The following is a 27,220-nucleotide window of genomic DNA, read 5'->3' on the forward strand; positions in this document are numbered from 1 at the left end:
TGTCCAAGGCATCTGATCGTTATCATAAAAAAACAAAGTAAAAGAGACCACGGCAGGTTTTCTTAAACACCAGCTTGAGAACGAGCACTTTTTTCTTTGCTTATATTCAGGGTTCATTACCAGAGGACCAACATCAAACTGAACGGATGCTCACTTGCAATCTGACCTCAAAGGAAAAACTTACTCCGCGTGGCTCGTTTTGTTTGTCACAGGAAGTCATGTTGTCATTTCGCGGTGACAACCCAGACACGTCATATTCTAAAACCAAGGCCGCGTGGCTTAGGGGGCTAATTTTTTAGACGAGTATCCCAAACATTCACAAGTAGCACCGACCTATCCTGTGGACCCTCAGCTCTCACAGGTTTCCCTGGTTTCAACTCTGCGTAGGCGATGGGGGACTCCCGAGCCGCTATAACCGGGCTCTGCTGTGGGCGGGCAGGAAGTCTGTGCACAGAGGCTGGGGGGTGCAGGGGGGTGCGCCTTCTTCTAACGAATGAGCACCTGCAGCAAGTGGCTTCCTTCTTTTTTTTTTTTTAAATATTTTTTATTGATTTCAGAGAGGAAGGGTGAAGAAGAGAGAGAAACATCAGTGATGAGAGAGAATCTTTGATCGGCTGCCTCCTGCACGGCCCCTACTGGGGATGGAGACCATAACTCCAGCGTGCGCCCTGACCGGGAATTAAACCGTGACCTCCTGGTTCACAGGTCGAAGCTCAACCACTGAGCCACCGGGCTGGGCTGTCTGTGACTTTTAACGTGCAGGGTTGGCAAACCAATGCTGTAAATATTTTAGGTTTTGTGGGCTAAACAGTCTCTGTCACAACTACTCATTTCGCTTAGTTCTCGAAAGCTGCCGCCGCCGACGTGTAAACGCGGTGGACCAGCTGTGCACCAATCCAACTTTATTTACAGAAACAGGCAGCGGGTCGGGTTTGGCCCCCAGGCCACACCCTTTGCTGACCTGTCCCCTGGAAGCAGTGGACAGTATGGATGACGGTGGGGACAAGCAGACAGATGTCAGAAGTGAAGACGACTAGGCCTCCACACCAACACCCCTGAACAGCTATGCCGAGGTCTCGTGTCAGGCCCTTGAGACCACAAACGAAGCCGACCCTGCTTCTCTGAGAATGGAAGTTTCCCCTTCAGTGGGAGTCTGACATCAAGTGTGAACTGTGAAGTGGGTTTTACAAGGAGAACCATGCAAACCTCCAGCAGACAGGGACACCCACCTTCTCTCCCCATAGTTTACAAGACCACCTTCCTAGCACCTTGCACTGAGCCCCTCTTCGTCTATAAAAGGCCACGCCACTCTCTGGTGAGTCCACGCGAGGCACCCTGGGAGAGATGCTGAGCTACCGTGTCACCCTCTCCTCTGTGGCTGCTGCGGCCTGGACGTCCCAACAACATCCATCTAACCTGGGGGACAATCCGGGCGTTAAGAGCCAGCTCCCTGCCAGGATGCGAAATCAATGGACATAACACATTCCCACCCCCCTCCCCCCCAACGCGGGGGAACTAATTTCTTAACAGACCATTTCATGACCAGCAGAGGCTGAGCCACCAAAGAAAAGCACTTGGAGGCCGCTGGGACATCTGTTCTGAGCTGTCACCGCCAAACTCCGCGCTCGAGGGAGGAGGGCCTTGTCTTTCAGCAGCGCTGAGGGTTTCAGAAACCGCCTCCACGGACAGCCGTCCCAGCTGCAGGCCCTGGGCCCCGGGAGCAAACGCAACACCACCAACAGGCCCCGCTAGTCCAGTTTAGATACAGCCAAGGTGGTATTTACAAAGCAAAGATCGGCACCCTCCTGCACTGCTTTCGTGCTGTGTTTCCGAAACTGGACTGCAGAACTCATCCGGGGACAAGAAATAACCGTCATCCAGAAAACATCCCTGTGTGTGCGTCGCTCGGAATCACCACAGGAATTTCCCTCAACGTGGATGCGCTCGACGTGAAGCGAAGGCCCAGTCCTGCTGGGCATCCGGTTCTCAGCTCCTGTCCGAGGCTGGCGGGCTTCCCTGCAGCACACGCTATTTTGCTTAGAAATAAAAGGTCACTTGTCAGGAGTGAGGCATGGAAACTAGTTTTGCTAAATGCAGAGGAAGAGCAATGACGCCAAGGCACGGAGGCAGGACAGGGAGAGTCGGAGGAGGTCAAGTTCGGGTCCGGCAAGTTCAGGCCACTGGCTGAGAGGTTCCAGCCCCTGGCTCGTGGGAGGTAAGTTCCGGGCTGCGGCGAAGATGGGCTCTGTGACTTGTGCTTCGCTGGTTCCCATCCTCACTGGGATGAGCACAGTCTGAGGCCCACCTTCCCTTACAGCCACGGTTGTACTGCTCCCCGTCCCGTCGCACAGTGTCCACCTGTGTGTAAATAAAAAAAAGCAAATGCTGCCCTAGTTGGCTTGGCTCAGTGGATAGAGCATCAGCCTGTGGACTGAAGGGTCCCAGGTTCGATTCTGGCCAAGGGCACATGCCCGGGTTGTGGGCTCAATCCCGAGTAGGGGGCGTGCAGGAGGCAGCTGGTCGATGTTTCTCTCTCATCACTGATGTTTCTATCTCTCTCTCCTTCTCCCTCCCTCTCTGAAATCAATAAAGAAATATATTTTTAAAAAAGCAAATGAGAGCCAAGGCCTTTAGGATCCATCTCTGGGCCCACGACTCAAGTGGATGCCACTGTTCCACCGGCGTTTCCCTCCTTGTCGGGAGCGGGGAAGACACCGTGTGAACCAGCACGAATGAAGAAACAGAAGACGAAGTAGCAGCACTAGAAACGGCACCAGAACAGCACAGCAAGCGGAGCGTGGCCAACCCGGTGACGAAGAAGGAACGCCGGGAAGCTGGAAAGCCATGACCAGGTCTGTGTTATTTAGTGGGATGCTCCCGGCCTGCCTACAAAGTAGGTGCTTATCAAACAGTGAACAGTGAATTCTTCTCACTTCTCTGTTCTTGGGACTCTCAGAGACAGGACAGCACCATTAACTGAGATGGTTCCGGGTCCACTGTGTAAATGAGATGCAATCTGGTTCGAAGAATGGAACCTTAAGACCACTGGGCCAGTTCCAAATGGGAAGAAATGAACACTTCTCAAAAGTCATGGGAAACACAAAGCCGTTGAGCTTTGTCAGAAAGAAAACAAACCTGAACAGGCACCTGCACACACCCTCCAGGTTTACCTTGACCCATACTCGTGTATGTCTATCTTTCTGTGTGCGCGCAGGCTGCAGTGTCCGCTGGATCGGACTGCCAGCTAAGAGGTAAGCATCTTGTTATCGTAAAGGCACCGACCAGCCACTGCCTTTGGAACGGCCTGTGCACACGCCGCTTCCACCACCAATGGATGAAGGCCCGTCCGCGCTGGGGAGCCACTGGGCTGCCCTGCCCTTACTGGAGTCAGGGAAGAGATTTCAAGAGGACTTGGGATGTGCCACTGCCAAGCATGTCCGGTCCCAGAGGGTTCAGAGTGGAAAAGAAGTCTCCCTCCAGTCTCCCCGCAAGCTCTCCTCACATCACAGCGGTAGCCCCCTGCTCCCTGCTCCCTGCTCCCTGCTCCCTGCGTGCAGACAGGGTCTTGGATACCATCTACCTGCACACATAATGCCGCTCCTTTAACAGCATGCGGTCGCCTTCTGCGTAGTTCCTTGATTGTTCCATAAAAATTTGCTTCGTTTTTAAAGAGCTGCACGTACTCCCCACTGTGCAAACACTACACCGAATGTGACCAGCGCTCTGTGCACGGGCATCCAGGTCGGGTCCAGTCCTTGGCAGCCACAGTGATGCTGAAGTGAACATGCTGAGTGGTACCGAAGGGTTTGTGTACCCAGTGCAGGTACATTGGTGGGCAAGGCTCCATGTGGAATGGCTGGGCCAAAGGGTAAGTGCTTTTTTATTTGCCATAGCTATTGCCAAACTGATTTTTCTAGACGTTCTGCCCACTCATATTCCCATTACCAATGTGTTTCCTCATACCTTTCCTAACGCTTTAAAAAAAAAAATGTCACTGCCAATCCGCTGGGTGAAAAACAGTATCTCATTGGGGTTTTAATGGCATTTTTATTAAAACGGTAGATCTGATTTTTAAAAAATGAAGCAATTTTACATTCTGTGAATTTTCTGTTCATTTTCTTATTACCAACTTTTGAAATTTCTACTCATCTTAAGCATAATTTAAAAATTAAAAACACAAACTTGAAATATTACAACATAGTGTTTCCCATTTTAAAATCTGACTCCCTACATCCCTTGTCATCAGTTCCTAAAATTATGATTTGGTGGGGAGGAGGGCGAGTGGAAGTGGAATTGGGAGAAAAGAGAGAGAAAGAACAGAACTCAGCACAGAGCCTCAAAGCCTATAACCACAGAGAATCAGAATTTAAGCCAAAGAACAGAAAGAAATCATCAACCAAAATGTGATGAATTTCATAATAATCATCTGTGGCATTTCTATTTATTTCTCCATCGGAGGTTATATGGAACAAGTGTCAGAATCTCAGTTCTGAAATTCTATCTTTGAACTTAACCAGACTAAACTGGATTCAAAATTAAATCATTCTGGGACACATATTCTAACCAGCCAAGCTACTTCACACCATGCAAATGGTTTCCTTATTTTTTGAAATCGGGAAAAGGGAATTTTTCTTCACATCTAATTGGTTAGCCGCTTCTTCAGAATGATCAGAAAATTTCTGAGGCACAATGATCATAAATGCGATGGAGCCTAAGAAAGGTTGCAGCTGTGAACACGGTCGCTAACATGTTGCGGTGGGAATCCTGGGGCCGTCTGCACCTTTCTCCCCCGGATTCATTTCCCCCTAAGTCTTGCCCGTTCTTCCCTTGAAACCTTTTGGCCCTCAGCACTCACTGCGACTGTCCTGGTTTCGAGCCTCATCACTTCTTCATGGAATCACCACTTTGGGTTTTAAGTCCATCTCTGCCTTCATCACAACGTCACTCGTCCTGAAACACAACCTGCAGGGGCTTCATGGCACTCGGGGACCTAAGAGTTCCATATGCGCTGGTAGACTAGCCGGACAAATAAGTATAAAAGCTCTTCCATTCCCAACCCCACACTCGGGCATCTGCTGTAGCGGTCCACGCTTCCACGCCTGGCTCCTCTCGTCTTCTGCAGACGTTTCCCCGCCACCGGTGCGCAGCAGGCACCCGCTCTCTCCCCTTTGCCTCTGCTCACGCTCTTTATTCAGTTTGTGCAAAACGATGGATCCTTTTAGTGACAGTCTAACTTCCGTGCACAACTGCCGTCCTCTCTTATTCTGTTCCTCCTCCCACGTTCATAGTTCTCCTGGGGGACCTCCTCTATCAACTTGGCTTCAAGGACCTCCTATAACAGTGATGGGAACCTTTTGAGCTCGGCGTGTCAGCATTTTGAAAAACCCTAACTTAACTCTGGTGCTGTGTCACATATAGACATTTTTTGATATTTGTAACCATAGTAAAACAAAGACTTATATTTTTATTTTATATATTTAAATGCTATTTAACAAAGAAAAATCAACCAAAAAAATGAGTTCGCGTGTCACCTCTGACACGCGTGTCATGGGTTCGCCATCACTGACCTATAAGATGACAATATACCAGCCTTCCCACCAGCCAGATCGCTCCTGAATTCCACATCGTTCTAACCAATACCTGCTGTGTATCTCCAACAGTTCTCCCACGAAGAGCTCAACACTGACACATGCCAAACTAACCTTCTCTTTATACTTCTTTTTTAAAATTTTTTAAAATATATTTTATTGATTTTTCACAGAGAGGAAGGGAGAGGGATAGAGAGTTAGAAACATCGATGAGAGAGGAACATCGATCAGCTGCCTCCTGCACACCCCCACTGGGGATGTGCCCGCAACCAAGGTACATACATGCCCTTGGCCAGAATCGAACCTGGGACCTTTCAGTCCGCAGGCCAACGCTCTATCCACTGAGCCAAACTGGTCAGGGCTCTTTACACTTCTTGAACCAAGCAGCCACCCAAGTCAGAAACCGGGGTGGTCACCCCTGACTCCTCCCTTTCCCTAACCTCTCACATCCCATTGGTGTCAGTTCCACTTTGCCCCCTGTCCTGCCTCAGTCAGTTCCTTTCTGTCTCCACCACTGCGGATTCCCAGCCGCATCACCTCGCACTGTGGCGAGTTTTCCTGGTTGATTGCTTTGCCCCTTGACTTCCATTCCCGGAAACCATCCTCTTCCCCTATGGCTGAACGTTCAAAATAAAGTCATATTTTAAATGAGAATAATCTGCAGAGGATTTATGTACAACAGGACTGCTGATAATGGTATGGGTGGGCTGTAGGGGAAGCACAAGAGAGATGAAGACAGTACAGAGATGATTTTGTCACCACCAAAGATCTGAAGGGACCAGGGGAAGGACTAGTTACTGGAAGGAGTAAGATATTTCAATAAGGTCACCTTCTGAAGGGGAGGTGAAGCTGTTCCCTGGTGATTCTTCAGGGGAGGAAGCCTGGAGCAGAAAGACCTTGGCCTCACTCTCTCTTGCCGCCCATCTCCTGCTGGGACTACTTATCCACTGGCTGAACTCAACTGGAAATCAAAGGGCATGAGAGTCCGCTAAGTTAGCCCTACGGGTCAGCCTCTGGGGTGCAGCAGGGTGGAGGCAGGAAAGAACGGATTAGGGACGTGTGCTCTTCCATCCTCTGATTAAAAGCCACTGGTGGCTCTCTACCTCCTATAAAGTTTAACTTCTTCATGAATACATGACCCCCCAAGATCTGGCCCTGACTTTTCTCCCGGGATGCTGAAACTCATCCAGATCCACCCACGGTGAACTATGTCGTCTCAGACGGCACTCACTTTCTGGAATGCGTCTCCTCTATTCCTAGGTTTGGTCACTCTATTCATCCAAAATCAATTTACTCATCAGCTACTCTATAAAAAAACTTCCTATCTCAGGTATATAATTGGCCACATTCCTTTGTGATCTCATTATTTATCTACAGATTTTTATCTAAGCATGTATAATGTTTTCTTGTCCTTATTTGTTCACATATTTATCGTTGTACACTAAACAGTGCAAGACGCAGAGTAGGAAAATCAATGATGGCCGAATGAAGGAATGAATTTAAGCATCAGTTCAAGTCCAATACCATCCAGGAGGTTTCCCTGACCTCACCCCATGCTGATCTTCACTGCTATTCATTACCGGGGGTCAATGTTGAATCATTCCCTACTTATTTTACTGGTTTTTGTATTGTTTTCTTAGCTAGACCACAAGTGCCTTGACGGCAGAAATCATGTCTGCTGTTTCCCTGACAACACAGTTTGAGACCATACTAGAAATTAAATAAATACTTGCCTTCAGGAGCAAGTATTTATTTGGAGCAGGAGAAATATATATATTTTTTGGAATCTCAAAATCAAATACTTATGTGACCACAAAACTTGAATAAATTGGTAAAATTGATAACAAAGGTGGAGATGGTGAACCTAATACCTACTTATTCCCAGAGGCAGGAAACCTGGCTTTTATGTAAACATATCCACCTTTTAATGGTTGGTTCAAATAAAAAAAATCTCATCTAACCCAGGGACCACTCAACATTTCTAAGAGAGGAAGGCAGAGCTGTCGTTTGACCAAGGGCTTCTAACTTCACTGATCTAGGCGATACTATATGTGAGTGGGTGATTACTGGTCAGGAAATGTATAAAAAAAATTAGCTGGGAAGCCTGGGCTCTTGAAGCACTTCATTCTCCCGTAAATTGGAACCTTACGTGGAGGCTTCTGTTTATAGCTTTTTGCATGAACATTAAGAGTACACTCATTTAAGACCTACCCTGTTGACGGCTGTCTGCCTGGATGTATACTGAGCTCCCTTTACTTCTGGCCTACCAATTATGTTCAATTAAAAACCAGTCATAAAGGACAGTAGGTCCTACCTGACTCTGAAAGCCAGAACATGTTAAATGCCAGCACTGACAAAGAATTAGAGACTCACATACCAAATGACCAACTTCTTAAAAAAACCAACCAAAACATATATATATATATATATTGAATTTAGAGAGAAAGGGAGAGGGAGTGAGAGAGAAACATCAATGATGAGAGAATCATTGATCATCTGCCTCCTGCATGCCCCCTACTGGGGATGGAGCTCGCAACTGGGGCATGTGCCCTGATGGGGAATCAAACTGTGACCTTCTGGTTCATAGGTTGATGCTCAACCACTGAGCCACACTGGCCAGGCAGACCAGCTTCTTAACAAAGAGACTCAATCAGATGTGGAAAGACAAAAGAGAAAAGAAAGAGGAGTCGGAGCCTCTGGACCAGAGCCATGTCAGGAAACATCATCTCTCCAGCAGCCTGCTTTCACACACACGCTACCTCACTCAACAGTCCATGGCGTGGGCGGGGATTACACAGGTTGGACCAATGAGGAACCGAAGCCTGCAGAGATGCAGGGAGATGCCTCTGGGCAGTAGCAGATCCCAAATGGATACCTCCGTGTGCTGACCTCAGGTCTACCTCTACTACGCTGCTTCACGCAGGGCTGACCTCTCCCTCCTCAGGAGGAAGGCCACGGGGGGAGGAGCTGGCTACAGTTAGTAGGAAGAAGGGTCATTTCGCAATGAATTCTCCTCTGACAGCTGAAGGGCTATTCGGGTTGTTTCCTTTAATCCCCAGAATGACCCTGGCAGTTGATTCAGCGATAAACCACGTCTACATTTAAGTGTAACTTGGGGTACACGGTGTCGCTGAGAGTGCACCCCATTCTGTGGAACCAGAGCCCAGGGCTTCTTCTTAGTCTCTGCCCTTGTGACTAGTTGCCAGGATGAAGCAGTTGCTTCTGTTTAAGTTGCTACCTTAAAAAAAAAAATCAAGGTCCTAATTAGTAAAAAGCAATTCCTTTTGAGATACCATCCTTTCTGGGAACTATAAAATGACCTACTTACCCAGATAAAAACTAAGAGGAGCAAAAATAAGACTTCAATTTTTATTTGTAGAATTTAGAACCCTATCTTATGACAAGAGAAGAGGGAAGAAAGGACTAGAAAAATGGAGCTCAGGGGAAAGAGCATGAGGAGGAAGGGAGGTAGGAAAAGGCATTAAAAAAAGAAAACGAGACCTAGAAATTGACATCAGCAAAACGAAATGCATGATACACAGAGAAACACGATTTCAACCCAGACAAAGGCAAGGCAGACCACACCGAGGCACATGGACAAAGTGCGGATGTTACACCACACAGACAGAGCGTAGAGCTGTGTTGTCATTTTACAGCTCCAGGCAAAAATAAAGGCGCACTGTATAGGCTCAGAGTTGGGGGCCAGGAGTTTTCAATACAGTGGTTCTGATGATGTATGCTTCTCTTTCATGCCTTATGGAAGCATTTAGAGAGGAAAAGGAGAGCCAAGCTGCTTGGCCAAAGTGTGGGGAGGGTGCGGAAAACACTCAAGGGCTGAACATTCCACCATTATTTCTCTATTGAAACATGACCCCATTCTTGGCTTCTTATTTGCTCCCCTTTCCACAGCCCGACAGTAAACTCCCACACACCAGTGTAGCCACAGAGCAGAGACAATCATACGAGCAGCTGCTCAAGCTGTGGTTTTCATTAGGAAAAAAAAGTGCCTTGATTTTAAAGGATTTCGTTTTCAACCTTGGGGCCCAAACTGAAGTGATTAAAACTCCATGTACAGAAACACGAATGGTTTCTTAGAAGCACGATGAGAACATAGTCAGCATTATCTATAGGGGGTGAGAACAGTTCAAATTTTAATACCCACCTTGGCTTCGTGCATGGAACTTTGATATAGGAAAGCTAGCAAAAAATAATAGAGAAAACTATGGTATAGGCCCTACATTGCATTTCTGCACATGTTAGGGGTACATTTTCACCAAATTCTTTAGCTACATAAAGCAAGACTGTCAAACCATGAAGTAACATGGAGGAGCCTTAAATATGTATTACTAGAGGCCCGGTGCACAAAATTCATGCATGGGTAGGTTGTGGGGGGTGTCCCTCAGCCCGGCCTGCACTCTCTCACAATCCGGGACCCCTCGGGGGATGTCTGACTGCGGGTTTAGTCACAATCCCTCTCACAATACGGGACCGCTGGCTCTTAACCACTGGCCTTCCTGCCTACCTGATCGCCCCTAACCACTCTGCCTGCCTGCCTGATCGCCCTTAACTGCCTCTGCCTCGGCCCCCACGGCTTCATCCAGAAAGATGGCTGGAATGATGTCCGGAAGGCCGTTTGGCTGTCTGGTCTAATTAGCATGTTATGCTTTCATTATTATAGACTAGTGAAAGAAGACAATCTGAAAAGGCTACAAACCCTATGATTCCAACCATCGGACATTCTGGAAAAGGCAAACCTACTGGAGACAGTAACAAGATCAATGGCTTCCAGGGATTAGTGGGCAGGGAGGGATAAGTAGATGGCGCACAGAGGGTTTTTAGTGTAAATACTCTGTATGATACACACTGTAATGGTCGCTTCATGCCATTATACATTTGTCCAAACCCACAGAATGTACACCAACAGTGAGTGAACCCTAAGGTAAACTCTGGACTTTGGGTGATAATGTGTCAGTGTAGGCTCATGATTGTAACGAATGTACTGCCGTGGTGGGGGAATGTTGACAATGGGGGAGGCCACGTATGTGCTGGGGCAAGGGGCATATGGGGAAATCTCTGTACCTTCCCTCCAATTTTGCTGTGGATCTACAATTGCTCTACAAATGAAAGAAAGAAAGGAAGGAAGAAAGAGAAAGAAAGAAAGAAAGAAAGAAAGGAAGGAAGGAAGGCAGGAAGGAAGGAAGGAAGGAAGGAAGGAAGGAAGAAAGCAAGAAAGAAAGAAAGAAAGAAAGAAAGAAAGAAAGAAAGAAAGAAAGAAAGAAAGAAAGAAAGAAAGCAAAGAGAGAGAGAGAGGAAAGAAGGAAGGAAGGAAGGAGGTTCCTGGAAGGCTTGCATTTGACACCAGAGCAGAGCTCAGGTCTGGCAGCCCCAGAACCAGGCAGGTTCTGTTCTCGGGGCTCAGCTTGAGGCTTGGGACTCCCGATTCCACATGTGCTCATTGGTTATCGTTTTGCCTCCACATCTTCCCACAGCAGTCAGGTGCATAAACTTCTAGAGTAGAAATCCTGGCTTTCCCCCTATTGTGCAACTTGGGTCAGTCACCATGAGCCATCTCCATCTCCATCCATCTCCTCGGTTGTCTCATGCAAAGGCCACGGACCAACACCAGCCATTGGGCTGACTACATACATCACAAGGGCTGAGCACCAGAGGCGGCACAGGGTGACCAGCAGAGAGAAGTCGAGTGTGACAGACACACCTCGCCACGAGTGAAAAGGAGTCCCCGCATGCTAGTGCCCGAACTCCCTGCTGGTCAGGAGAGGGGGCTAGCTTCTTCGGACGTGAAACCTGGAAAAGCGCCCGGAGAAGCAGACCGGGAAAGAGCGGCCGCGATCTGACATCGTTAAGTGGCCCATCGGGTAGTCAAGCAGAAGAGAGAAGAGAGACACTCGGACGATGTCGGCGCACGGCCACCTGGTTGGACACTCAGTTCTGGGAAGGATGGGGGTGGAGGACACATGTCATCTTTTCTAGGACAAGCTGCCCAGTGAACCCTCTGCTCCATGAAGAGCAACTGCAACGAAAGGCCTCCTGCTTAGACTATGACGCGCGTGCGTTTGTGGCCACGGAGACTGCAGATGGCAGCCCCAGGCTCGATAGGAACTAGTCAAAGCTGCAGTAAAAGCAGAAACTCCAGCCCAATAAAAAGAGCCTCCGTGACGGAGCGGCCCTCCCTCTTGGGGAAATCCTTCCTCTTTAAATAAGAGAGAGAAGCAACAGCCGGCTGCTGCTCTGAGACCTGGGGCTCCGTTTCGGGTCCGGTGTTGAATGAAGGGCCAGCTTCCAGGCAGTGGACCGGCCCGTGTCCCACGCTCCTGAACGGGCCATGGCCGCCCCTCCCTCCCAGAGCACTGCTCTCTCTCTGCCTCTCTTCAGCCTCAGCTGACAGATCTCCCTGCGCCTGCTCCCTGCTCCCTGCTTCCCAGCCTTCGTTTTCATGCGAACGCTGCGCTTCCATGCACCGCAGGGCCAGCCCACTGAGCACCCTGCGGTCCCTCTTCCGTGTGGCACAGGCCGCGGGCAAGTGGAGGACTTTGCTCAGTGAAACATCCCTCCCGCCCAGGGCCGTGGTGTGAACGGGCTGCTCCGGGCCGGGGCAGGGGCAGGGCCGAGGGGGACACAGGCTGGGAAGCAGGACCAGGAGCAGCGACTTCGCAGGGCACAGGGATGACCCTAACTGCTCGCCTTTACTGTCGCCTGCCTGCCCGATCGCCCCTAACTGCGCTTCAGATGAAAACACTCTGGTCTCTAGTGGGCGATCGGGCCTTTAGGAAACCAGAGTCCCTGGGGAAAACTTAAAAAGGACCGTCAGCGCTGAGTCAGCAGCTCTGGTTTCTGAAGCTGTACTGAGGAGGCTTCTTTATTTTCTGGACTTACAGTTCTATTTCTTACACTTAAAGGGCCAGGGATATTAGAAAGATACATTAAGAATTTAAACTATTTATAAGTTTATATTGCCCTAGCCCAGTGGTCGGCAAACTGCGGCCCCTTGAGTGTGGCTCTGCCACAAAATACCACGTGCGGGTGTGCACATACAGTGCGATTGAAACTTCATGGCCACACTCAAGGGGCCAAAGAGCCGCATGTGGCTTGCGAGCCGCAGTTTACCGACCACTGCCCTAGCCGGATTGGCTCAGTGGATAGAGCATTGGCCTGTACCCTGAAGGGTCCTGGGTTCAATTCCGGGCAAGGGCATGGTTGCAGGGTCCATCCCAGCCCCGGTTGGGGTGAACACGGGAGGCAGCCAATCGATGTGTCTCTCTCACATCGATGTTTTTCTTTCTCTGTCACTTCCCCTTCCCTCTACTGTCTCTAAAAATCAGTGGAAAAATATCCTCAGGTGAGGATAACAACAAAAAAGGGAAAGAAAAACAGAATCTACATAGTTGCTGAATGGAAATTATGGCTAACAGTCAATCATCAGAAAATGAGTAGATTGTACCCAGGTTGATGTTTAGTGTTGATACAGAGGCTTATGGCACTGTCTTCATACGTATTCGGTCCGTAGGAGGAGTGATGAAAATGCTGGGATGATTAATATGTACATATATGTTTTAAAAATATATTTTATTGATTTCAGAGAGGAAGGGAGAGGGAGAGAGAGAAACATCAATGATGAGAGAGAATCCTGCATGTCCCCTACTGGGGATCAAGCCTGCACCCGGGTATGTGCCCTGATCGGGAATGGAACTATGACCTGCTGGTTCATAGGTCGATGCTCAACTACTGAGTCATGCCAGGTAGATGATTTATATGTTTTTATTATCAGTATTCAGTAACAGAATTAAAAATATGGCCAAATTAATTTTTCTTCCTTATTTTAACTCCTAGGCGAAATAATAAAACAATTCCAAGAATGTTTATTTACTTCCCACTCTGTTCTGGCAGTGTGCAAAGTGCCAGAGATGTTTCAGGTCCTCAGAGATTGCTGGGCAGAAAAATACTTCGAAATATGTGTTTCTTTCTCTCTTATTTTACATACAGATTACAATTTTCATAGGCCTACCCAGTTTTTAAGATGCAAATGACTTAGTGTAGTATGCTTATTTTGCATGCCTTGTAAATAATTGATACATCCAAAATAATTGGATGGTTCACAAATCAAATCACTAAAAGATATAGTGGCATGGCACCTGAATTTATGAGGGCTGATACGGTTGACCCCCTGTAGGTAGGATAGACAATGTCAACAAATGATATTTTGTTTTGGCAATTACCCCGTATTTCCACCAAGGATCCAGGTGAATCTTTCCACGGCCGGGATAAAGGGGTGTTGACATTGCTTTCATGCGTGTTACTCTTACCAGTCACTGAGTGGCAGCCTATTCTTCTAGACTTCTGAGTCATTTCAACTTACACAAACATTTTTGTGGAACGAAGTTAGAGAGGGTTAGGGAAGTGGGAAAAAATCTTTACATGATAAAGATAACTGGAAAAGATTATGGAGTTTTCGGTGTTGGTAAAACGGACTCATTATATGGTGAAAAACTAAAAAATGAATTCTTATTTGACACCACCTACTGGCAGGGATGGACTCCAGGGATAGAAACTAGAAGGTAAAACAATGATCCCATGAAAAATGAAAGATTTCTGTTCTAGGAGGGATATTGTGGGAAAAGCTGACAGACAGGTGACAGAACAGGTGATGCTTGCAAAGCCTACAACTGAAAAGAGTTTGATATCTGAGCCAGACAGTGAAATCCTGCAAACCACCAAAAGATACCATCGCCGATCCGACAATGGGCCAAGAATGCGAACAGGCAACGTTCCAAGGCGATCCAAAGACCAGCAAGCACGTGAAGAGATGCTGCATCGTCAGGCAAATGGAAACCAAAAGCGATTACTTCAGACCTGTGAGCCCACCAGTCTGTAAATTCCCGAAGTGGGTAAGGAATCCTCCTGGGCTGTGGTGGGCTTCAGGCTTGGGGCAATCATTCTGGAGAGGAAGCTGGTACCATTTGGTCACATTAACTCCATATTTCTAAACACCCAGCGACCCCCACTCCTGTGTACACACCCCCAAAAAACGCTCACACACACCCCAAGGGGGATGCTCACTGCGGCACGATTTTGGTTGCCCACCCTGGGGGAGTCCATGGGAACACACAGCAACAAGAATGAGTTTTAAAATAAGTGGATCTTCAACCAATGAACCAGAAGGTCGCGGTTGGATTCCTGGTCAGGGTACATGGCCGGGTTGTGGGCTCGATCCCCAGTGGGGGTTGTGCAGGAGGCAGCCAATCAATGATTCTTTCTCATCACTGATAGATCTCTCTCTCTCTTTCTCTCCCCTTCTCCCCCTCCTGTCCTCTCTAAAATCAATAAAAATATATTTTTTTAAAAAGAAAACAAGGCAACACCATAAAATCTAAGAGGCTCACGACTAGAGAGTGAGCAGGGCTGGGCCTGAGTCCCCCGCACACGGCATCTACTGCCGCTGAGCCCAATGCGGTCCTCCGTGGGTGTGCCCTGGGGCCCGTCTGAGCCCTTCCCTGGGACCCTGGCCCCCGGGGAGAGAGGGAAGGACCAACACGCTGGGCCAGGACGTGGACTGAAAGGACAGTGACAGATATGACACAGTTTACGGGGATCCAGCTTAGAGGGTGGAAATGAATCCTTTTTCGAGAGTCGAGGCTGAGATGACACGTAAGAAAGTGGAAGTGTACTCCGTAGGCAGATGGACTTTGGAACAGAAGTCAAGTGAAAGAGTCAAACCTACTGGAGGTGACAGGGGAGCTGGGAGGGTCAGGTTTTTTGTGACGATGAAGAGAGGGAGACGTTTAGAAGAGAGAGAAAAAACAGGCACCGCAACTTAAGGTCAACACAGTAGAGAACGAACCATGGGAGACAGAGAGAGAACGGAGAACATGAGGGGAGCGGGGGCGGGACCGGCAGGGAGAAGGTGGGGAAGAGTGGGTTCAAGGACGGTCCCCGGAGGGTCTGGTGCTACAGTCAAGGAGCAGCGATGGAAGCGAGCACAGCCCTGACCTTGAAGTCAGGATCATCAAGGTCCAGCTTTCCAGCCGAGAAGGCCAAGGCCCCGCCAGGCACCAGCTGTCAGGTCAGCGTCTCAAGACTCCTGTGCAGCCTGCGTGACTTTGTGAGCGAGGTCACAGCCTCCGATGGAGTGGGGACCTGGCCCACGCTTCCCACTCACTCCCCGTCTCTCCGATTCCCCAAGAAGAGGCGGCTGGCGGCTGGCACTCCATCTCCTCTGCATCCCCACCTGCTCCCAGCTCTCCTCCTGGGCTGCCAGGGACCCTCCCCCCGGTGCTGGCTTATTTATTTGTTAATTTTGGGAATCCTCTTAGGTGCCCCTCCTTGGTGTAGACACTGGGGAGGGTGGGAGCAGTGTGACTTCCGTGCCACCCGAGCATAAAAGCCAGCAGCGCCCAGGCGGCCCCTGCCGAGCTGGGGAGGGTGACTCAGGCCGGGACTCAGGATGGAGGGACCACGCTGTGCACCGAGTGGCTGAGAACATTGTGAGATTACAGTCAGAAACAAGCAGGGGTGTAGAGAGAGGGAGAACAAGCAAAAAGCCCACACAGGCTGTCACCAAGCCAAACACTTCAACTCCCAACCTAATTTAGCCCTTTTCCCATCAGAAAAAAAAATCTGCCAGAAAAGAGAGGGCTTCACAGAGGGCTTAGTCCATCAGACCCGAGGGGGCACTTTCCCGGGCGGTTCTGGTGAGCCAGGAGAACGCCCGGTGGTATGCTTAGGCCCCACTGGGGACAGCTTTGAGACAGGTGACACCCGGAGGTGTCGGAACTGCTATTTCTGTGGAAGCAGAATCTGCTGCCAAGTCCTTGTTTACCGAAACGTCTCGCCTTAAAGGAAAAATAAATAGGAAAGTGCAAATACTCGAAAACAGTGGCGCATATCGGTTGGGGTGAGGATGCGGAAGCGAAAGCAGGGCTGGTCTTGCTACTCTTCCAGCCCACGGACACCTGCAGGAGGAAGCGCCGATTTTAGGCGGCAGAAGGCAGCGCCCCGGGGACGGGGGGCGGTGGGGGGGAGCCTACAGGGACGAGGGGAGGTGAACGGGAGGAAGGAGATTGTAAACAGATGGAGTCACTTCACAGGCTGTGCTGACATGACATTCGACATATACCTCTTCCACATATTTTTGCTGGTTTTTATAACTTTGACAAAAACCGAAGGATATCCCAATCTGTCTTCCTCCTTTATAACATCTTCTTTCTTTTTTTAGAAAAAAAATATTTTTATTGATTTCAGAGAGGACGGGAGATAGAAACATCAATGATGAGAGAGAGTCATTGATAGGCTGTCTCCTGCACCCCCATCTGGGGATCGAGCCTGCCACGGGGGCATGTGCCCTGACCGGGAATCGAACCATGCCCTCCTGGTTCATAGGTCGATGCTCAGCCACTGAGCCACACCGCTGGGCTATGACATCTCTTTTTGGCAAAAGAGGGAAATAATGAGCCCATGAGGTGATTACCTCTCTGTGAAAGTCCTGTAATTCTTTCTCTTGGTAGAAGCGGGACGCAGTTTTGCGAGGAGATGTGCGGGAACTGAAGTGTGGGCAGAAATATCGAGACACTTGCAGCAAGAGGGTGGCTGAGCTCATCCTGTCCTTGCTGGCCAATGCCCACCGGGCCGGGGAGCTTTCAGGAGCGCCGTTCCTGCCCACTCCTGCCTTCCTCCTCAAATACAGCCACCCACCCCCACTGCCAATTTCCAAATGGGCACCGTGATTAACGGTCCCGGCAAGAACTTAATTTCCTGGCCAGTGGTCCAGGCTGATTTCCAATAAAAGGACTCACTCCAGACAACCATTTCCTCTCCACAGCTTCTGGTCTTTGATTCAATTGTGGGTTTTCTTCCTTCTCAGCGTGAAAGCAGAATCGATTTTTGAACTTCCTTTCGGTGAATGTTCCCAAGAATCAGAGTGTGCTGGAGCTGGAAGGGACCCTACAGGCAATGCGCTGCGGCCTCCCCTTGACATTCAAAGGGCACTGACTCACACCTCCCGCGTGCACACGGCAGAGCGGCAAGGGAAGAGGGGACGGCTGTCATTCAGGTGCGCAGCGTGGGGACGCAGCGTGGGGACGCAGCGTGGGGACGCAGCGTGGGGACGCAGCGTGGGGACGCAGCGTGGGGACGCAGCGTGGGGACGCAGCGTGGGGACGCAGCGTGGGGACGCAGCGTGGGGACGCAGCGTGGGGACGCAGCGTGGGGACGCAGCGTGGGGACGCAGCGTGGGGACGCAGCGTGGGGACGCAGCGTGGGGACGCAGCGTGGGGACGCAGCGTGGGGACGCAGCGTGGGGACGCAGCGTGGGGACGCAGCGTGGGGACGCAGCGTGGGGACGCAGCGTGGGGACGCAGCGTGGGGACGCAGCGTGGGGACGCAGCGTGGGGACGCAGCGTGGGGACGCAGCGTGGGGACGCAGCGTGGGGACGCGCGGCCTCATTATGCAGCTGCCTTTAGGGAAACCGTCTATTTTCAGTCGGGAACTAGGCACCACGGGAGGATATTTCTGCGGTCACGGGCGCAGGAAAGCCACACACAAAACAAGTGTCAGTGAAACCCTTCAAACCCAGCAGCGCCGCTGCCGTGTTCAGTGACTCCAGGGCTCTTCACACACCCACGCAGATGCCATGCGCTGTCCTGGTGGGAACCGCAGTGTCCATCTCTGGTCTTCCTCTCTCGGAAATGCTTCCCGGAGGAGGCCGCTGCGCTTTGTGGAACCAGTTCTGAAAGGAAGAGGTTCCCGAACGAGAGGCTAATGACCGCGTCATAGAGCACCTTCTCTGGATGCCCCATGTCCCACAGGTCCTCCCAGCTCCCATTCGGGACGTGCCTCCTGGGTCGCTGCCTAAATCAGCCGTGGGCAAACTACGGCCCGCGGGCCGGATCCGGCCCGCTTGAAATGAATAAAACTATTGCAAAAAAACACCGTACCCTTTTATGTAATGATGTTTACTTTGAAATTATATTAGTTCACACAAACACTCCATCCATGCTTTTGTTCCGGCCCTCCGGTCCAGTTTAAGAACCCATTGTGGCCCTCGAGTCAAAAAGTTTGCCCACCCCTGGCCTAAATTGTCTGAAATTCACAAGTGAGGGTACGCAGATGGCGAGGAAGGGCTGGCTGCGGGGCTGAGGGGCGGCCGAGTGACCCAGGGGCACGGGAGCCGGCGGTCCGCAGTGAACGCTGACCTTGGTAGGAAGGGGGACGGACATGCTGTTAAAGGCCCAGTGCACATCCAGCTCCCTTCTCAGCTGTGCCCTTCCCTGAGTATTTTGTTCTTTTCGAGGCTTTCTTATTTGTAAACGAGCAATAGTGAAAGTCTACGGGGAGGCTGTAAAAACCACGATAAATAGTGTGTACGAAAGGGCCACTCGTAGCCCCTGACAGTCCTGGTGCTCAGCACATTCTTGTTGAATTTAAATCTTTTTAAAAAATATGTATTTTATTGATTTTTTACACAGAGGAAGGGAGAGAGATAGAGAGTTAGAGACATCGATGAGAGAGAGACATCGATCAGCTGCCTCCTGTACTCCTACTGGGGATGTGCCCGCAACCCAGGTACATGCCCTTGACCGGAATCGAACCTGGGACCTTTCAGTCCGCAGGCCGACGCTCTATCCACTGAGCCAAACCAGTCAGGGCTGAATTTAAATCTTTTAATCACTTCCTGTAATGCTTTCTTCTTAGTTGAAACACTTCAACGGCCACAAAAATACTACAAATACAGGGATTTATAGCATTTCACTATTAAAGTTAGTATAGAGCAATGACAGGATTAAAAAAAAAGTTCCCTGGCTGACCTATTCCCTACTCAACGCTCTGGTGAACGGAAAATAGTGTGGGCTGCGAACCACCAGAGAACTTAACGCTTTCGATCTGAGCGTTGGAAGGAGGCGACGCTTGAGGACTAGGAGAAGCACGGGTTTCAGACCAGAGGGGCTCCACTTCCTCGCAGCAAGACGTTGGGTAGATTATTCGACTTCCCTGAAACGTACCTTCCTCATCGATAGAGAGAGAACCACTTGACAGGCTATGATGAGGATCAGTTAATATTAGCAGATGTATGGAGCAGCCAGCGAGAATGATCCCCGACTCAGAACGCTGCCCTGGTAACTAGCTAGCGCTTCACGCTCGGAAAGGAGGAAGGGAAGGCCAGACAGCACAGGCCTGCCGTGTAGGCAGTTTTACCAGGAAGCGGCAACTTTGCCCTCCCCAGGGGCCCAACCAAGGGAAGACAGACACAGGCCCGGTAAAGCTGGGATGACGAGGGCAGGTGCTTTCTGTCCGTCACACCTGGGAACAGAGGCTACTGGCCAGCATGGAGTGGCCACTGCGGAGATTTGGGGTAGTTAATTCCCTGAACAAAGAAGCTCTTGGCACACTTGGCTCATGGCTCCTGCTTGGCTTCCTGACATTCTCTGTGTGGCCACGGCCACGGGGACCCCCCCCCCCCACCCCCCCGGCACACACACTCGCAATGGACTAATGGGCTGTATCCAGCCTGATGCAGAACTGGACTTATCCTCAACACGGGAGGAAACTCTGGCCGCCGGCTTTGCTTCTAGCTCTACTGAAACCCCAGCTCCACTTCTCCCATGACTGCACTAAGGGGAAAGGGGCTTTGGAAACCGGAATTCAACACCACGCAAGTACAAACCACTCACTCTCCCGCCCGAGGCTCAGAAAATTCTTTCTCTCGGCATATCCTAAGAAATCCAGCAGCACCCATGGGGAAGAGGAACCCCCACTTCGTCCAGTATCAAGAACAGGCGCCTGGAAATGGTGCTAAGCACATGGAGTCCAGGGTTCTTTGGGTGCACCCGGGCCCTGTGCCCACTGACTTCATGAGGCAGTAATAACAGCGGCGGGTCCACCGACTGCACAGATTGGTGATGAAAATCCAATAAGCCCATCTAGGGAGAAGGTCAAAACTATAAAGTAGCAGATATCTCTATATTCAAGGCAAACATATACCTTGGTGCTGTCTTTGGGAAATCAATCCCTGGAAAAATACAAATCTCATTTTTAACAGCCTGGTTTTTAGCTCCAAAAAGTTCAAGAAGGTGCCAGAATCAGGACTAACAAAGTCATACACAACCTCATTTGTGCAAGACCAAAGTGAACTATCGCTACCAACATAGAGTTCATCCACACAATCCAAGGCCGAAGATGTGCCCAGGAGTATTTTTTTTAAGTGACGCTATGTAAACACGCACACTTAACACCCATTTGGCACCACAATTCACTATCTGGTGTACACGCTTGAGAGTGAGAGCACGCTGCGGCCCTGGGAGCTGCTGCTCTTCAGCTTCCCCGCTTGGGGGTGAGACTGTTGCCCGAGGCTCATTGCTTCTCATCCACATTAGTCACAGGAAAGAAGGACAAGCTTCCCTTCCATGACCTCCGCGATCTAGATGACCTAAGGTAGAAAGTTACATTTTCAAAACCCAACTCTTTCCGACACTTAATATGATAATGAGCGGGGATAGGAACCTTCGAACCGGCCAAGAACGAGACGGCCAGAAGATGGTCGTTCCACAGGCTATCGAATGTCCTCGCGGGATATTATTTTCTGTTGAAAACTCAATCTGTGCTTCCAGCTCGCCCGGCCTACAATTAGTGGGTGGTTTGCTCAGTCATCGGCCAGTCTGCCACTCGTAAGTTGGCCGGCACTGCTCCCCTCGCCGGCTCCCTCGGATCTGGAACTTCCTTGCTTGAATGCAAAACACATTAGCTAACTGGCCAAACAGGCTGGAAGGAGGCCTCGCACAAGACCCGACCTGGCCGACGCCGTGGCTGTGAAAACACTCTCAAATGCTCCGTGGCGGAGGGGGGGTGACCCAGAGAGCGAAGGAGGTGGTTTCTTTCAAGTTCAAATACTTATCCGCCCACAGACAGAGCCCCCAGAAATGCATCACTAGGAAGGAATGGACTGAAAACCGAAATGCCTCTAACGTGGAAAACCCACAGCCCCAGAGGGGCTCACGGGAGGCATGTAATCGGGTACATCTCTAAATTTCTTTTATTGTTCAGATAGGAATGCTACCGTCAATACACATTCTCACATTCATTCACATGCTCTTCTCCCCCCTCCTCCTTTAGAAAGAAGGTGCCTGGGGGAGAACGGGAGGGGAAAGGCACAACAGAAAGGGAGAAGACCCAGTTCAGCCCAGCCACTTCAAGGCTCTCAGTGACACCCACCTCCCACCTCGGTCTCCTCATCTGTGAAGCAGAGAAGAGCCAGGAATGCTGGTTTCTGTGTGTGAGGACACAGACTTGGCTTTTGAAAGGCAACGCAAACCCAACACCAAACGAGGAAGCCAGGCTGCGTCCACACACACACCTCCACAACAACAGCCAAGTGAACTAGGACAAGTGAGGGAGGCCTCTGGTTCCCTGAGGCTCTCAAAGGTGTGTGTTTTGCCTCTTTACCAATCTGACCCTCACACGGAGGCCCCGTTTACAGACCTGCAGCACCGCACCGCTTTCAGACAAAGGGCACAGCAAGGCTCAACCATGGTTCTCGGACAGCTGGTGAAACACCCTTCTAGATGCTTCTGAGAAGGCATTTTTGGGGATGGGATCCACATGGAAGTCAATACTTTGAGTAAGGCAAGTTGCCCCCCATAATAGGGTGGGCCTCATCCAATCAGGTGAAGACCTTGAAAAATGTAAAGAAAAAGTGCCGAGTCAGCGGGATCTGACCTCGTCTAATGCTGGGCTGGCGAGGGAGTCACTTTGACCTGAGGCCTGAGGGACGGGCAGAGGTCAGGCTGCGGGAAATGGGGAGCCTGGGGTGATGGTACTGAAGAGCACTGGGAAGAAAAGCAGCCGAAGATGAGGCCTGTGGGTGGGGGCTGCACAGAGCCTGTGGCAGCAATGGGAGTTATCTCTGGATTTCCGTGAGCCCCTTCATTCCCCCTTTCCTTAAACACAGCGGTTCTCAACCTGTGCGTCGCGACCCCTTTGGCGGTCGAAAGACCCTTCCACAGGGGTCGCCTAAGACCATCCCGCATATCAGATATTTCCATGACGATTCATCACAGTAGCAACATTACAGTTATGAAGTAGCCACGAAAATAATTTTATGGTCGGGTCACAACATGAGGAACTGTGTTTAAAGGGCCAGAAGGTTGAGAACCACTACTTTAACGCTTTGCATTGCAAAGATAAAGCAAGCTCGTGGTGATGCAGCCACTGAGGGGGGAAATAACGGGAAGCAGCACACACACAGCAGGGCGCCAAGCACTCTCCAAGGGCTTTCGCGTCATCATTGTGTCATGACTGTCCTTCCTGAGGTGCAGAGAGACTAGGTGTGCGGAGACTGCCCACAGCACAGCAGGCCCGGAGCTGGGAGGGCCCCGCCTCGGGCTCAGCTGGCTCCACCTGCCATCCCGCCCCGGGATGGAGTGTCTCACAGGCCCTCCGAGAGGCTTCTCTGAGCTCAAACACCTACGACCTAAACTCAAAACTGAAACACCGAAATTTCCTTCCTGTGAAAAAGGAATTTTGATATTTCTCCTAAGAGCAATGGGAAGCCACTTGAGTTTTTTGTTTGTTTTGTTTTTTAACATGGAAGTAACATGATCAGAATGGTGTTTTAAAATGGCTTCCAAGTAGGAATGGGGCGACATGGGGAGAAGCAGCCTGTTAGGGGCCTGCCAGAGTCCTCTGGGCATGCGGCTGCACCTGGCAGGGTTCCTTCGTCCTAAAGGCTGGCGATTTCAGGACAGATCTAAAATCTGCCTCCCAGGTCCCTTCCTTTATTCACCTGCTGATGGACACGGGGCTGTTCCCGCCTCTCGCCTGCTGTGAATAGTCCTGCAATGGCCACTGGAGTGCCAGCATCTCTTGGGGACCCTGATCGGGATTCTTTAGGATAAACGCCCAGAGGTGAGACTGCTGGACCGTATTGTTCTATGTTTATTTCTGAGGCATCTCCCGCTGTTTCCATAGCGGACGCACCGTTTTGCATCCCCAATAACAGTCAGTGCACAGGGTTCCAGTGTCTCCACAACCTCACCAGCACCTGCCTATTGCTTGTTGTTTGTTTGTTTTTGTAATCGTCATCCTCACAGGTGTGAGGTGATTTCTCATTGTGGTTTTGATCTGCGTTTCTTTGTTGATGAGTGACACTGAGTCTGTTTTCATATACGATTTGGACATTTGTGTATCCTCTTTGGAGAAATGTCCAATTCAAGTCTTTAGCCCACTTTTTAATTGTGTTTTTTGTTTTGTTTTGTTTTTTGCTATTGGGTTGTAGCAGTTCCTTATATATTTTGGAAATTAACCATTATCTGACATGCGGTTTGCAAATATTTTGTAGGTCACCTTTTCACTCTGTTGATGGTTTCCTGTGCTGTGCAGAAGCTTTTGAATGTGCTGTGGTCCCACTCATCCATTTTTGCCTTCGTGTCTGTGCTTTTGGTGTCACATTCATGAAACCAACGTCAAGACCAACATCCAGAAGTTCTCCTCCAGGAGTTTTGTAGTTTCAGGTCCTATGTTTCGTTTCTGGTCAATGCTGAGTTGAGTCATGTGTACGGTGTTGAGCTGAGTCCTTCTGCACATGGATCTCTAGTTTTCCCAGCACCACTTGGGGACTATGCTTTCCTCATTGTGTAGTCCAGGCTCCCTTGTCAAAGATCAATGAACTGTATAGGCCTGGTTTATTTCTGGGCTCTTCATCCTGTTCCACTGACCTCTATGCCTGTCCTTGTGCCAGTACTATCCTGTTTTAATTACTGTAGCTTTGCAGTACGTTTTGAACTCAGGGCACGTGATGCCTCAATCTGTGTTCTTTTTTCTCGAGATTGATTTGGTTTTCCACAGTCCTTTGTGGTTCCATAGGAGTTTTAGAATTTTTCACAAGAGCACTTTTAAGCCAAGCTCACCAAAAGAAAACGAACCACACCTGCACTTCATCCAATCCGTCTGCTACAGGTTATGACGTACCTTAGTATAACATATGACTGTTTGCCTAGCGTGTCTATATCGTCTTCACAGGAAACAGTGGTTGCCATCGTTAGGGCTGTCTCGATCCACCTCACAGATGTACATCCAAGTGTCAGCACCCACTCCCGCAGCTTGCTGGGGGCAGCGGGCAGGAGACTCACAGACACCCCAACTCCCAGCTCTCCTGCCCCCTGCCCGGACACTGAGGGCTGCTGCCCGGTCCCCCGGCGTCTCGGGCACGGGAGCAGGGCTTTCCAGTCACGCCCTGGGCACACACTGGAGTCTCGGATCCCTGCTCCTGCCAAGGCTCAGATCTCCGGGGCCTGCGAGCATCCTGTTCTGGTCTTCCCACATCCCACCCGGAGGAAGTCCTGGAAGTGCCCAGCGTGGTAGCTGGTATTAATATCGCCTCTGCGTTGTATGTGCACAACTGTGCTGCCTCCCCCCGCCCACCTCCAGACCCCACCTGTCAGACTGTTTCTTTTGAACTTGATTTCTTTTCGGACCCAGATATCCAACTGGACATAGATTGGCTGTATTTCTGCAACCCTTGGGTGCACAGGATGATGCTCTAACCAACGGAGCTGCCCGGCCAGGGCAGACTGGCTGTCTTCTTGCTGAAACCTGGGCCCGCGCTGCTGGCTTCCTCCCAGAAATGATGGAGAATTCCATCTCATCACGCCAAATGGGGAAATGTAACTGCTCACTGTGCTGCATAAACGGCAACTTACTCTATCTAGAAATGCCTAATTATTTGAATAATTATTTTGGAAATTAAATTATATGGGTAAAAAATTAAGCTTAAGAATTTCTCATACAAAAACCATTTTCAAATAAAACACTACCCAGTGACAAACCACATGCATATACTTGCACATATATCTGTAGTAATGAAGCATCAGGTCAGAGAGCTAGCGAATAATCCACAATTAAGTAGTCTATACTCTCAAGCAAACCAGAGAAGTAAAATGTACGAGCAAATCAAACATGTGCACAGTGTACAGTTAACTCTCTATTATCCAGGCAAATGAATTACAGGCTCATGGCCTTTGTGAACAGGTTACACAGTGGTTCTCAACCTTCCTAATGCCACGACCCTTAAATACAGTTCCTCATGTTGTGGTGACCCCCAATTTCATTGTTACAAATTGAACATCATTAAAGCATAGTGATTAATCACAAAAACAATATGTATTTATATATGTGTTTTCTGATGCTCTTAGGCGACCCCTGTGAAAGGGTCGTTCGGCCCCCAAAGAGGTCGCGACCCACAGGTTGAGAACCATTGGGTTACAGTGACTACACACAGCGAAATGTCTAGTAAGACCAGTATTACTACCACAGCGTGGGAATTGCAATCACTTTTCATCTAATTAAACTTGGTAAAATGTAAAGCAGCACTAAAATTTGGCAAATTTTTAAAATTGATGATTAGAAATATCATCTAATGACACAGTAGTAGAACAAAAAACTTTTTGTGAAAAAAGACAAAGGACGAATCAATTCCTTTTGAATCCAGACTGAGTTTGGTGGGTAGACAAAAAAACAGGAAAACCTTTAAGAAGCCTCACTACAACCTTGACAAGGTGATGCTGACTTGGTTAAATGGGCCATGAGCACAGAAAATGGCAGTTTCTGGTTTAAATTTACTGAACAAGCCCGGTCAGCATGGCTCAGTGGTTGAGTGTCAACCTAGGAAGCAGGAGATCATGGTTCGATTCCTGGTCAGGGTACATGCGTGGGTTGTAGGCTCCATCCCCAGTGTGGGGGGTATGGGAATCAGCCCATCAATGAGCCTCTCTCATCACTGATGTTTCTCTCTCTCTCCCCCTCTCCCTTCCTGTCTGAAATCAATAAGAATATATTTAAAAAATAAATAAATGTACTGAGCAAGCCTGTGCTTATTTGACTCTCCGAAGGAGAAGTAATTGATGAATTTCTGGCTGGGATTCACACGGCCAACTTGATGACAATATCATAGGGGCAACTCGCCTTGAGTCTCAGAACCAGGGGAGGACGGCACTGCTAACACAGGTGGTCACAAGAAGGGTCCGGCCAGGCCAAAGCAGGCCACCGGTGGTGAAGTGGTTCGTCTCAATGGTCTGAACACTGGATGTGCTGTCCACTAAGGTTATATTGAGTCTATTATACACTACACCGTGGGCTGGTTTTATTTTAACTCTGACTGGGGTTAAAGTCTGGCGGTTCCCACATAAGTTGCCATGTTTATTAAAAGCTGACTGACTACAATATCAGCATCCACATACTGCTAAATTTAAACATAACTGAAAGAGAAGGAAAGTCAACAAGGGGTAGAATTTCAAATGTAACCAGTTAGGGCAACCCTCACACAAAATAAAATTATTGACCTTAACTGGCCTAGAGCTACCCATACGAACTCCCAATACAATTGGACCATCCTTTTATGAGGATTCTTTTCGGTATCCTGCACATGTTTCATTAATATAAGGCAAATCCTCTTATCAAGAGATCAGTATTGTTAGTGGTAACCTGCTGTACGGAAAATGTGTCCAAGCCCTGGTTGATGGCTCTTTTGTTTCAGACTATATTATAAAAATCCAATACAATCAAAGGATTTGGGCTCTCCTTTGGTGACAGAAGAGCAAGTGGTTTATTGTTCTGCCTTTTTTTTTTTTTT

General features: G+C 49.4%; 1 protein-coding gene across 1 annotated transcript in view; it reads right to left on the bottom strand.

Moving 5' to 3' along the window:
- The window catches only part of GAREM1 (GRB2 associated regulator of MAPK1 subtype 1), a 127,354-nt gene that overhangs the window by 29,763 nt on the left and 70,371 nt on the right, over positions 1–27,220 (bottom strand). The window lies entirely within an intron of this gene.

This window comes from Myotis davidii, unplaced genomic scaffold (genome assembly GCF_000327345.1).
Source record: "Myotis davidii unplaced genomic scaffold, ASM32734v1 scaffold520, whole genome shotgun sequence".
NCBI lineage: Eukaryota > Metazoa > Chordata > Mammalia > Chiroptera > Vespertilionidae > Myotis > Myotis davidii.